Here is a 14677-nt window from a genome sequence, read left to right on the forward strand (position 1 = left end):
CTCAACAAATTAGTCCAAGAGATTGAAAATTTCCTTCAGACCCAAGACCAAATAACTGATTATTTTCTGAAAATAGATAACCAAAGCATTGGTGAATTATCCAAGGTGGAATGCATTGACGATATCCAAAATAAGTGCCGGGATCGCATGGGTGTTTGTTACAGGGAACCATGTAGCGGGAATCTGAAAGAAATTGGATCATGTGGTCCAGGATTTTACTGCTGCAAATAAACGGCATCAGAAATGATGCATGCATATTAAATGTCCCACATTTTATGTTCTTGTATTATAATTTGAAAATGAACTCCTCAAAGTGGCATTAGAACGATTCACGTTATCTATGCAGTGTTCTTCCAGGGTGTTTTGATAAAAAACAAAATTTACATGAGACCCATAAACATATTTATGCACATGTAATCTTCTTGCTTCTGATATGCATGTTGGGGGAAAAACCCTGCAACACAACATTTATTCAGCTGTGCATTTGATCAAGGGTGGGGGGCTGTTTGGGCAGTAGCCCAGGCATATTATATCTTAATCTCTTTGAGCCATTTTTAAAAGGTGGGTGCTGGCATCCAGATTGTCAGCCATCTCATGTAACAAAGACCTCAGGTGGTGATCACTGGGACATTAAAATGCCATGCAGGCTTCACCACAGACTTGAAGAAGTCATCTATCAGCCGCTAGATGATGTCTTCATACTCACTTTGTGCAGAGATCTGTTTGTAGCTAAATATATATATATAAGGATTACCTTCTAATAGAGACTGGTTGCATTTATTCAGTCAGTATGTGCACTGACAATTTTGTTCTGAGTGGTTATTTCATACTTTCATGCCATTCCTTCTTTAGCTACGCTGCATTTTGCCTCTTAACCCAAGGACACGTGTAGTTCTTTCTTGTACTGAGAGCTCACTCTTTTGCTCTAGCCCAGCCCAGCCTAGTATACACTCAACATTTGCTGTCATTAAAACACCTTTTTAGAGAGCAGGTGTTTCACATATTTAAAAGGGGGCATTTCCTGGAAAATGCCTGACTCCCTTTTGCCCCACTTTCATGCATTCACATCAGTAACTGAGCCAGTGGATCCCACGAATGCGGTAAATGACTTTCTGGTGTCAGATTTCCCCACTGATGCTTGCATTGGGCAGAGAAAGAGGAGGCATATGTCCTAAGGGATGGGTCAGAAGAACAGTCCCAAAGCCGTCCAAGTCATGAAATGCCTTTTGTGCAAGTCTTTTGATGCGAAGAAATAAACCAGCAGCTGTTTTCCAACGTAATTGACCTCTTGATTTTCATCCACACCTCTCAGTAGAGGCCATCTTGATATCAATTCAAAGGCTGGGAATAAAACCTCTGCAACTTACCTTAAATGGCTGACCTCACATAATTGAATCAGTACCTTAGCTGATAATTGCCTTTCATCGCAAGAAACCATGCCAAGGAGGCCCATAAACCATCATCCACATCCATAGTCAGCTCTCAGTAAGTGATAAGAGTCAAGGAAGCTTTTAGGTTCTCCATTCCATTCCCTTTCAAGCAAGTTGACTCATTGGCATGGTGAGGTCCCATCATCACCATGATGCACTGCACTATCAGTGAGATACAATACAAATCTTTATTACGGTCATAGACCAACATTTAAAATACAAAAACGCTTTAGAAAGTTAAAAGGTATTAAAACACAAGGTGAATATAAAAGTCAATAAAAATTTAAAAGACGCCAAAAGAACCCAAAAGAAGGTTCAGGAACACTGGGCGGGCATGGAGGAGCACAAAAGGTTGATATATAAATGCTTTAACTATCATTTACAGAGCACTCTGATATTTTCATTAAAACTGATTTGTGGCATAGGTCATCCTCCTACGAATCTCGAGCGCTGCTGTGCAGAACCTAGCAACGCTATAAGTTGCAGCAGGATCGGTATCTGAGAGCAGCAAGGAGGTGTAAAATCGTCCTGTGTGCCCTGGGTACTTTTAAAGTAATGGGGAAATCAGGCTAGTATGAATGTCTCTGTAGTACAGGCACTGGAGAAGGACATGCTCAACCGTTTCTATTTGGCCTGAGTCACAGGTCACTGTCTCTCTGGGTAGTCAATCTTCCTGTATCAACCTTCAATAATGGCCATGGGGAGGGAATGACATTGAGCCAGGGTAAAAGCCCTTCAGTGTTTAGGGACGTTGAGTTTAGTTAGATATGCCAAAGGGGAGACGAAGTACCTGGTGGATTCCTTGGCAATAAAAGTTGGAGTTATGGCTACATCCAATTGGTGCTCTGTGTCCACTACACGTTGTTTAATAAGGGCTTTAGCCTGATCATATCCCATGCTAAGTAGAAGACCTGGAGAGAAGCCCAGGGATGAGATATTAGTTGCCACTGCCTGTTTCCATGTGGATTGAAAATCATTGTTCATAATTAGTGGGGCAAGGCCACGGGGAAATAAAGATAGTTTAAGCCAATAATTAAGTATGGTCACCCACACTATAGCCTCCATTTTAATGAAGCCTGTCTCTACTTTCAGAGTAGCATTAAAGACACATTTTAGGACTTGAAGGACTGACCTTAGAAATTTGGATTGCACAAGTTCTAGCGGTGCAAAATTGGGCAAGGGACCCAGCTGGGCACCATGGAGCTATTGGCTTGGCTTCAAATAATTTGAGTGCTACTGGTATATAGTGACTACCTCTTAAAAATAAAATAAAATAAGGATTGCCGATGAGCTTCTCTGAACAATTTCAGCAGCATAGTTGCCATGGGCTTTCCTACTACCAGCAGAATGGAAGACTACCCCCAGGTATTTGAAGAAGGAGACCTGCTCAATTTTGTGGCCATCTATGCTCCAGGAGTGGCTCATAGGCATTTTTGGGAAATGCCATGATTTAAGTTTTCTGATAATTAAGTTCTAGCTGGCCCTCCTTGCAGTACTGTATTAATGCTCTCAGAGCTTTTTTGAGGCCAATAGGTGTTCTTGAAAAAATTGCTGCATTGTCTGCATAGAGCAGAACAGTGATGTGTCTTCCAGCTAGTCTGGGAGAGTGGAAGTTTATGTTTTGGAGATGGCCCACCTTGGATTTGATATAGAAATTAAATAAGGATGGGGCCAATATGCAGCCTTGCTTGACACTTTTCTCAGTTTCAATGGCATTGGTGAGATGGCCCTGAGGGCTACATCTTACTTTGAGTGAGGTCCTTTCATGTAACATACAAATTAAATAAAGTAGACGGTGTGTTGAGGTGGCCTCCAGTTTCCCCCACAGTGTAGCTCTGGATATGGAGTCAAATGCTGCTTTAAAATATATAAAAGCAGCATAAAGGGAGGTTGTGTTATGGGAGGAGTACTTTTCAATAAGATGATGGAGTACTAGGCACTGGTCAATAGTGGATAAACCTTCCCTAAAGCCAGCTTCCTCCTCTGCAAGTATATTTTCTTGTTCCACCCAGTTGTAGAATTTCTCAATGAGATACAGTTCTATCCAGCCTGGTTGTGTTGTGGTGTGCCATGCCATACTGCAGCCCCATCACCACCATGTCAACAGCTTCCTGAAGTCTGGCACCATCCCTTTGGCCGACCAACTAAGGAGCTCCCAAGGTATTTGTCAGGGAAGTCCCCACCCTTCCACTGCAGCCGGGACTGGGACCGGCATCGCAGAAGCTTTTAGAGTATAGAGACCCACGTCCGCTGTTTACGAGCTCCCCCTCCCCCTCTGGGAGTTCGCATGGTTCACATTCCTCAGAGGGGGAAAGAGGGGGGAGAGACAGAAAAGCGATGCGGAGGCTTAGAGCCGGAACACCGCAGGGAAAGCAGAAATAGAGGTCAAGTTCTCACGCTACGTGGTCGGTCGCAGAGGGGGAGAAGGAGGGGCTTCAGGCTCCCGAAGTTGCTTTGTTGGAAGGGAAACCGAAAGAGTTCATTCCTGGACACTGATGAGTAGGGAAAGGACGTTTGAGACTTTGCTTTGCTGTATATAGCTTGCACAATAAAGAACTTAGTTTTTAGAAGTTCTTTGGCTTGGACTGTTACTCATGAGCAACCACTAAGCGTCCTTACAGTATTGGTGGCAATGGTAAGGAAACCAACATCAGGTCTCTCTCTTCCAAGATTGGAGCTGTCTCTCTGATGCATCCTTTGGCCCTAGCGATCCCCCTCCCCTGCTACTACAGAATTGAAGCTAATAGCCATCACCACATCATCTTCTAGCAATATCTATATCCTAAACATCCTTCTACATACATCAAGAAAGGTTACAGGTCATGAGAAGTACTTCCAGTAGCACCTTAGAGACCAACTAAGTTTGTTCTTGGTATAAGCTTTCATGTGCATGCAAAGCTATCTTTAGCCATCTCACCCCTTGCTTTCCCCTTAAGATTAATTGCAGTTGTTCACAGTCATCAACAGGTTTTCCACACCCTTCAGCCAATCGCCCATTCCCACCACCCTTCTGGGTAATACCCTTCCTCACTCTGTCACTATATATAAGGGTCTGGTGACTTCTGTTTCAGTGTATCTGAAGAGGTGTGCATGCACACGAAAGTTCATACCAAGAACAAACTTAATTGGTCTCTAAGGTGCTACTGGAATGAGAAGTACTGTAACACATGACTCCATACTGGTAACTTCACCCCTGTAATCACTTTGGGGTACCCCTAAGTGCCCAGGACATGTGGGTCTCAATTGTCTTATTTTATCACTATTTCCTTAGCAACCAGGCCTTCGGCAGGGTGGTTGATATTCCTGTCCCTATCTCACTTCTCCCCGAGCCATCTCAGTAAGCTTCAAGGAGATGTTTGGATTTACACTCCACTGTAATGACATCCTTAATCACCATTTGTGCCACTTTTAGGGTTAGATTGTTTATGGCCTAGAGAGCAAAGGGGTTATAAAACATTTTAAAATGTAGGCACACTGGAGCAATACCTAAAGACTATTCAGTGATGCATTCTATCTTTCTAATATTTGAGACATAATTTAAATCATATATATAGCAACTAGCATGAGTTTGGCCGAACTGCGGGAGGCAGTGAAAGATAAGCGTGCCTGGCGTGCTCTGGCCCATGGGGTCACAAAGAGTCGGACACAACTGAATGACTGAACAACAAAATATATACTGAGGGTTCTCTGATTTTTACATCAGCACTATATATCAATACTTGAACAGAGTTATCTGTCAGAGGGCATGTTTCTAAAATATCCTCAGTAGAGAGTTATTCCAGGCCCATGAAGTTCATAGAGTGACCTTGGGACCGTCCCTAACATTTATGCTGACCTATATCACAGGGCTGTCATGGGGATTAAGTGAGGGAACCTCCTTGTGCCTACATTGTAAAAAAAAAAAAAAGCTGCAATATGCATGCAATGTATAAATTACATTTCTCTATTGTTCTAAGACAACATGGTGCCGGAGGAGACTATTGAGAGTCCCATGGACTGCAAAAAGATCAAACTTATCTATCCTTAAAGATCAAACTTATCTATCCTTATCTATCCTCAGCCCTGAGTGCTCACTGGAAGGACAGATCCTGAAGTTGAGGCTCCAGTATTTTGGCCACCTCATGAGAAGAGAAGACTCCCTGGAAAAGACCCTGATGCTGGGAAAGATAGAGGGCACAAGGAGAAGGGGACGAAAGAGGACGAGATGGTTGGACAGTGTTCTCGAAGCGACTAGCATGAGTTTGGCCAAACTGCGGAAGGCAGTGAAAGATAGGCGTGCCTGGCATGCTCTGGTCCATGGGGTCACGAAGAGTCAGACACGACTGAACGACTCAACAACAACAACAACAACAACAACAACAATATTTTTTTAAGAAGGAAAAGAGGGGGAGGAGGAAAATAATAATAGAGCCTGGTGTGAAGGAAATCGCAACCTACAGGAAATATATTCTTACCCATGGATTATTGTTATTCAGTGAGTTTGTGCTCCTACTTGCCCAATTTTTGACTGGGATCTGATGGATATATCTCCATAGGCTTACATAGGTGAAGGCATGGATCCGCATGAAATATAAACACTTACTGTCTTTTGCATAAATCAGTGTAATTGGACTTCTCTAGGGAAATAGTTCACTGCTATTAAAATCTTTGACCCCCCCCCCACAGATTCACCGTTTTGCACAAATGCTTTACCTGGTCCCAAGTTCCCCCTCCCTCCACTGAAAGGTAGATTATTTTATAGCCAATTTAATAGTTTGCAGTTGGTGTTTCAGTGCAGCATGTGTTTGCAAGTGTGCCAAAAAGTGTTGGTGATCACTGACCTGTGAGGTAGGCTTACTATGTCTGCTGGCCATTCAGGATGAAAACTGTATCTTAAACACACACACACACACACACACACACACACGAAACAGTACAAACTTTATTTCCGAACCAGTGAACCCTGAGTATAGTCTTAGATTAAAGTAATGTTAATGTACCATGTTTTTGTTCCTCTTGCTGGCACATCATGTCTTCTTATGGAATGATGCAACAAGGCTTTTGTCACTATGCAAATAACATTAATGCAGATGTGTAAGTGTAGTATAGAGTTATATAAGGAGGTGAAACCTGGGACTTGATAGTGCACTGGTTTGGTGTCTGTCTCTCACTGGTCCCTGTGAGATCCTAGAGAAACTTCAGCCATGCAGGTTTGCTGCCCTTTCATAGCTGCCATTTTAATGATGCCCCTGGTCATCCCTGGTAAGTCATACATCAGAACTACAAATTATATATCAGTTGCTGAAGGACAGAATGATGGTATGTAAGTAGGATGGAACAGATGATAGAATAGAACAGATTAAATCAAGCAGGTCTTCACGCAGTGCAGTTAATTTTAGGAACTCGGTCTAACCGGTGGCAGTGATGGTGATAAACTTGGATGGTTTTAAAAAGACAATTAGATAAAATTCATGGAGGAGAGGGCTATCAATGGTGACTAGGCATGATGGCTATGCTTTGCCTCAGCAGTTAGAGGCAAGTATAGGAACTGGAGCACTCACTGGAAGGACAGATCCTGATGTTGAGGCTCCAGTACTTTGGCCACCTCATGAGAAGAGAAGACTCCCTAGAAAAGACCCCGATGTTGGGAAAGATAGAGGGTACAAGGAGAAGGGGACGACATAGGACGAGATGGTTGGACAGTGTTCTCGAAGCGACTAGCATGAGTTTGGCCAAACTGTGGGAGGCAGTGAAAGATAGGTGTGCCTGGCGTGCTCTGGTCCATTGGGTCATGAAGAGTTGGACACAACTGAACAACAACAACAACAATAGGAACTGGAGCAGGTTTGGGCAAGTGCATGGGTAGGAGAAGGGCTAAAGTCCCATTGGGGAAGGAGAAACACTTGCACTGATAATAATAATAATAATAATAATAATAATAATAATAATAATAATAATAATAATTTATTTGTACCCTGCCCATCTGGCTGAGTTTCCCCAGCCACATATGGTAGAACATAGTGAATATTGGAAGGTATCAAAAGCCCTTTTAGTTTAGATTACACTATCATGTACCAAGCCTCACACTCCAGCCATAAAAAGGACTCCTTTTGCAGTGAGACCTGGGACCACCAGCGGCTGTGGTGAGGACTGCAGGGCCTGCTCTCTTCCAAGGCCTTTTCTAGCTGGCCTAGGGGGCGGGGCCCAATCCTCACACTCCAGCCATAAAAGGACTCCTGCTGCAGTGAGACCTGGGACCATCATCGGCTGTGGTGAGGACTGCAGGGCCTGCTCTCTTCCAAGGCCTTTTCCAGCTGGCCTAGGGGGTGGAGCCCAATCCTCACACTCCAGCCATAAAAGGACTCCTGCTGCAGTGAGACCTGGGACCACCAGCGGCTGTGGTGAGGACTGCAGGGCCTGCTCCCTTCCAAGGCCTTTTCCAGCTGGCCTAGGGGGTGGGGCCCAAGCCTCACACTCCAGCCATAAAAAGGACTCCTGCTGCAGTGAGACCTGGGACCATCATCGGCTGTGGTGAGGACTGCAGGGCCTGCTCCCTTCCAAGGCCTTTTCCAGCTGGCCTAGGGGGTGGGGCCCAAGCCTCACACTCCAGCCATAAAAAGGACTCCTGCTGCAGTGAGACCTGGGACCATCATCGGCTGTGGTGAGGACTGCAGGGCCTGCTCTCTTCCAAGGCCTTTTCCAGCTGGCCTAGGGGGCGGGGCCCAAGCCTCACACTCCCAGCCATAAAAATGACACTCTAGTGCTTAGAGAGTGGGGCTAGAAAATGTCCTTAAACTGTCAATGGCATTTCATTTTCCCCCTCCTTTTTTCCTTTTGGTTTGTTGGGGGGGGTGGCTGGGTGGGGTGGATATTTTGTTGGGGATTAATTTTAGTATAGTTGTTCTGTTTTTGTTTTATTGGTTGTTGTATAATTTTGTTTTGTTTTGTTTTAAGGGGTGGGATCAGGGCTGCCTGGGAGTGGGCCCCAGTCAACAGAATGGCTGGGGCATGTTCCACAGGGGGGGGGGGGATGCACTGGTACACCCGATCTCAGTGATCATGGGCAGGAGGAGGAGTCACGCTAAGACAAGACCATGTCATTACCGAGGAGGCAGGCTTAGTCGTTGTTTGAGGACTATCCCTGCCTCCGGGTCTGGTCCTGACCGGACGGATACTGGAATCAACAAGGGATACCCACATGACCTGAAAGTGCTGCTGTGTAATGCCAGGTCAATGATGAATAAAACTACTGCCATCCACGACTTGATTTTGGAAGGAGGATTTGACCTGGCATGTGTAACAGAGACTTGGTTGGATGAAGCAGATGGTCCTGTCCTTGCCGCTGCTTGCCCACCAGGTTTCTCTTATGCACAGCAACCCAGGCCATCTGGTCGGGGAGGGGGGGGTTGCAGTGATTTTTAGGAAGTCATTAGTTTGCACCAGGCATCCTATTGGGAAGACCGAGTTTTCTGAGTGCATGTTCTGGGCAAGGTGATTGAGCGGGTGGTTGCGGAACAACTCCAGGCACGCCTGGAGGATGCGGACCATTTGGATCCCTTCCAATCGGGATTCAGGCCTCATCATGGGACTGAAACTGCCTTGGTCGCACTGGTTGATGATCTCCGGCGGGCTAGGGACAAAGGTGAGAGCTGTTTCCTAGTTCTGCTGGATCTCTAAGCGGCCTTTGACATCATCGACCATAACATCCTTCTGGACCGGCTAGAGGGGTTGGGAGCTGGAGGCACTGTTATACAGTGGTTCCGCTCCTTCCTCCTGGGCCGTGTTCAGAAAGTGGTGATGGGGGATGAGTGTTCAGAACCAGTGAAGGCGGTGAAGTCCTGTGTGAGTGCCTGGAGGCGGTTGGAGGATGGATGGCGGCTAACGGATTGAGGTTGAATCCTGACAAGACAGAAGTACTGTTTTGGGGGGATAGGGGGCGGGTGGGTGTGGGGGACTCCCTGGTCCTGAATGGGGTAACTATGCCCCTGAAGGACCAGGTGCGCAGCCTGGGAGTCATTTTGGACTCACAGCTGTCCATGGAGGCACAGGTTAATTCTGTGTCCAGGGCGGCTGTCTACCAGCTCCATCTGGTACGCAGGCTGAGAACCTACCTGCCCGCAGACTGTCTCGCCAGAGTGGTACATGCTCTGGTTATCTCCCGCTTGGACTACTGCAATGCGCTCTATGTGGGGCTACCTTTGAAGGTGACCCGGAAACTGCAATTAATCCAGAATGCGGCAGCTAGACTGGTGACTGGGAGTGGCCGCCGGGACCACATAACACCGGTCCTGAGAGATCTACATTGGCTCCCAGTACATTTCTGAGCACAATTCAAAGTGTTGGTGCTGACCTTGAAAGCCCTAAACGGCCTCGGTCCTGTATACCTGAAGGAGCGTCTCCACCCCCATCAATCAGCCCGGACACTGAGATCCAGCACCGAGGGCCTTCTGTCGGTTCCCTCACTGCGAGAAGCAAAACTACAGGGAACCAGGCAGAGGGCCTTCTCGGTAGTGGCGCCCACCCTGTGGAACGCCCTCCCGTCAGAAGTCAAGGGAATAAACAACTACCTGACATTCAGAAAATACTTGAAGGCAGCCCTGTTTAGGGAAGTTTTTAAACTGTGATATTTTAAATGTATTTTAATGTTTGGTGCAAGCCACCCTGAGTGGCTGGGGAGACCCAGCCAGATGGGCGGGGTACAAATAATCTATTATTATTATTATTATTATTATTATTATTATTATTATTATTATTAAAGTCCCACTGGGGAAGGAGAAACACTCACACTGATAATAATAATAATAATAATAATAATAATAATAATAATAATAATAATAATAATTTATTTGTACCCCGTCCATCTGGCTGAGTTTCCCCAGCCACATATGGTAGAACATAGTGAGTATTGGAAGGTATCAAAAGCCCTTTTAGTTTAGATTACACTATCATGGGAGAAATAGAATGAATGACCAAGGAATCTGGTGCCATTTGTGCCAGGATGAAAGAATGGCTTTTAGTAAGAAGCCAACTGATGGCGGTTCTTATACTGGTCCAGGATGGTGCACACAGTGCATGGGGTACTTGTAGTAAGGCCCCATGCTGTGAGAACCAGAAAGTTGTGGGATGTAAACACAGAGCAGCCAAACACAACACTCCTAGAGAGGACATGAAGGTAACTCAGTCCTCCAGGCTTAACTTCCTGTTTACCTGGACTGAGTTACAGGAACCAGAAGTAGGTGTGGTCTTACCTGGGAACAACATCCCAAAGATCACTCTCCATTTTGCCTCATCTTTTGAAGAAGCAGGATGCTCTCTCAGCCTGCAGCTGAGAGAAGCAGAAGTGAAGCTTCTTTCCTCATGGAATCAGCTTCACCACATGTAAATATGTTTATCTAAGTTTATGTGCCTCTTTGAGCCTGTGACTCTTGGATGTCTGTAAGTAAACTCTATCTAATAATCAGTGCTGTATTGTGTCTTTTGCTTTTAAGAGGGAACAAGGGGAAATATACCAGGAATATATATTTCTTTTACAGAGGTTTTAGAAAGCCTATGCAATCGTTTTCTGCTGTGTTTAAAAGGGAATGTAACTCTGCTAAGTTTGGAGCTTGCTCACACAAGCTGGGATTGAGATATATAAATAATATATACTCATCCACACTCCTAAACATTCCCACAAAGGGTTAATGGGCCCAGTATTGCATATTTTTGTGTATTTTTGAAGGATTGCGTTGGATTGTGTTTTTCAGTTGAGTTAGATTTTTTTGAAAGCATTTCCTGGTGAGCACATGTCTTTGTCTTTGTTCTTTTGTTACTGTGCTGAAAAGGGATTAACCCCCCTCCCCTCCCTCAGAGTTTACAGTACTCAGAGGCAGTGAAGATTTATTTGAGTTTTTGTATTTTTGAGCATTTTTGAGTTTTTGTTTTTGGAATTTTTGACAAATTTTTGGATTTTTGAATTTTTTTTTGAACTTTTTGAATTTTAAGATGGCTAGTGTAGCTTTTGTTAGTGAAGCAAGGCCAAACTATATGCTGCTGAACGACCATAATTTTGTGCACTGGAAGCAACGCTTAATGGTATATCTGAGTGCAAGGAACGTTCTGCAGGCTATAAAAGATGAGAAGCCTACAGGAGATAAAGAAGAAGATTTAGCCAAAATTGAAGCCTGGGAAAGGAAGAATAGCGAAGCCAAGCACATAATTTTAAGTGCACTTCGCGATGAGCATCTATCCTTAATAAACATTGAGGATGATGCATCCCAGATTTTAAAAGACATTGAGCGGATTTATGGAGCATCTACACAGAACTCCTACAGGCATTTGCTAGATAAATTGCTCAAGTTAAAGATGAACTCCAGAGAGCAGTTCACAGAGCATGTTAAGAGTTTTTCAGAGATTGTGCAAAGAATTGCTCTCACTCCTGAAGCTCTTAATGAAGTGACTAAGGTGACTTTCTTGCTAGCATCGCTAGGACCAGCATTTTCTTCATTTAGAAGCCTAATGGATCACACAAAAGATCTGACTTTTAATGAATTAATCAGCCACTTAAGAGAGGAATGCAGAGAAAGCTTGGATTCTCAAGAACGCAACTCTAGGAGAAGTGACTGTAATTATGCTTCAAAGCAATTTAAAAAGGCCAAAGAAATAACTTGTTTTAACTGCCAGAGGAGAGGTCACATAGCAAAGGGCTGTAAATCTCCTAAAGTGAACAAACCCCGCCCCTTTAAGCCAGAAGGGGACAAAAGGGGGAAGCATGAGTGCAACATGCTGCTGCAAGAAAGGAGCTTAGCTGTCCAGAATTATGAAAATGTGCATAATAAGTGGTATTTAGATTCTGGAGCGAGCTCCCATTTTTGTTTTAATGAAAAGTACTTTGATGAACTAAATGATGAAGAATCTGAAATTCAGATACCAGATGGCCGCATTTTGAAGTCGAAAGGTGCAGGTTCTGTGCATTTGGAATTCAATGTAGACAATGAACCATTTAGAACCAGAGTGTCTAATGTTCTGTTTGTACCAGAATTGAACTGCAACTTACTTAGTGTATCCACATTTGAAAAGAAAGGTTTCAAGGTCACATTTGAAAATGGACAATGCAATGTAACCAAGCATGGTGAAGTGTATATCCAAGGAAAGCTAATCAATAATGTTTATGAGGTTGATCTTTCAGAAAGCCAGTCTGCAAAGGTTGACACAAGGAAGACTGTCATTGACTGTTCCAAGGAGTCAGAATGGACTCAAGAACTTATACACTTTCCTTCTGTAACCCCACAAAGTACTAATCTGCCTTCTAGTGTCATAGCGCCCCCTACAGGTGATGCACCAGAAGACGCAGAGGACCAGAATCCTGGCGGCTCCAGAGACGAAGAGGATCCAGAAGGGGACATGCCAGCGTTGGAGGATGATGAAGAAGCTGATGCGGTTCAGGAACCAGAACCAGAGGTCAGACGCTCATCCAGAACCAACAGAGGTGTTCCACCGGTAAGGTTGTCCTACCTTGCAGGGTCGGCGTCACCACAGGAACCTTCCACATGGGAAGAGATTCAGCGGATGCCAACTGCAGAAGCCAGTCTCTGGAAGAAGGCCGCGCAGGAGGAGATGGATGCACTGCATCAAAACAAGACTTGGACCCTCACAGAACTACCTCCGGGTAAGAAAGCCATTGGCTGCAAGTGGGTTTTCAAGGTTAAGAAGGGGTCAGAAGGGGAAGTGCAACGCTACAAAGCAAGGCTAGTAGCACAAGGATTTTCGCAGAAATATGGTGAAGATTATGATGAACCGTTTGCACCAACTGTAAGATACAGTAGCGTAAGAATGCTTTTGAGCATAGCAGCCTCTAAGCAAATGGACATGCGTCACATCGATATTTCGACTGCGTTTTTGCATGGGGAGATTACAGAACAGATTTATATGAAACAGCCTAAGGGTTTTATAAAACCGAATGAGGCTCATCTAGTCTGCAAATTAGAAAAAGGACTTTATGGATTAAGGCAGGCTGCTAGAGCTTGGAATCAGAAATTGCACAGTATGCTGGTGCAACTTGGATACAAGCAAGGAAACGCTGACAAGTGCTTGTACAGTAAGTCAAGTAATGGACAATTTTCTTATATATTGGCTTTCGTTGATGACTTGATTATCGCAACATCTAATAACAGAGACTATGTGCAAATTGTGAAACACCTCAGCAAAGAGGTGGGAGTCAAAGAACTAGGAGACGTCAAGTACTACCTAGGAATCCAAGTGGAAAGAGAAGAAGACGGATCATTTCTTCTCAGCCAGCGACAGAAAATAAATGAACTGATTGAATGCATGCAGTTGCAAGATGCAAACACAGTTGCAACGCCCATGGCCACAGACTTCCTGAAGAATCAGCAGGATTCGAAGCTGTTGCCAGATAACAGTGAATATAGGTCGGTAATTGGTAAACTTTTGTATTTAGTTACCACATGTAGACCTGACATAGCCAATGCAGTGGGGATTCTTAGCAGGAAAGTGAGTTCTCCCACTGAGCATGATTGGGCTGGTGTGAAGAGGGTGGTGCGTTATCTGAAGGGTACAGTGAACTGTAAATTAAGGTTGCCAGCTGTCAGTGACCCTAAGTTGGTGGGGTACACTGATGCAGATTGGGCTGGGGATAATGCTGATTATAAATCAACAAGTGGTCATGTTTTTATGTTTGGGGATGGACCTGTTGTGTGGGGCAGTTATAAACAGAACTGTGTAGCATTATCTTCCACAGAAGCTGAATATATTTCTGCATCGGAATCGTGCCGAGAGATTGCCTGGCTGGATGAACTCATCAAGGACTTTGGTTTGGTGAGAAAGGAACCTGTCAGTTTGCTGGAGGACAATCAGAGTTGCATAAAACTGACACAGAGTGAAAAGTTCCTTGCCAGGACAAAACACATAGGTGTGAGGTACCATTATATACGTCAGGCAGTCCAGGATGGACTTGTGGAACTGTCGTACTGCTGCACCAATGAGATGGCTGCGGACATCCTGACGAAGCCCCTCCCAAGAGAGAGTTTCCAGAATCTACGTGTCAAGCTGGGACTCTGGGTGGTTGAATAAAGTTGTATATTTTTGTATGTTGTGTTCGTCTGAGAAGGGGTTTGTGGGATGTAAACACAGAGCAGCCAAACACAACACTCCTAGAGAGGACATGAAGGTAACTCAGTCCTCCAGGCTTAACTTCCTGTTTACCTGGACTGAGTTACAGGAACCAGAAGTAGGTGTGGTCTTACCTGGGAACAACATCCCAAAGATCACTC

Source organism: Lacerta agilis, chromosome 3, assembly GCF_009819535.1.
Source record: "Lacerta agilis isolate rLacAgi1 chromosome 3, rLacAgi1.pri, whole genome shotgun sequence".
Classification (NCBI taxonomy): Eukaryota; Metazoa; Chordata; class Lepidosauria; order Squamata; family Lacertidae; genus Lacerta; species Lacerta agilis.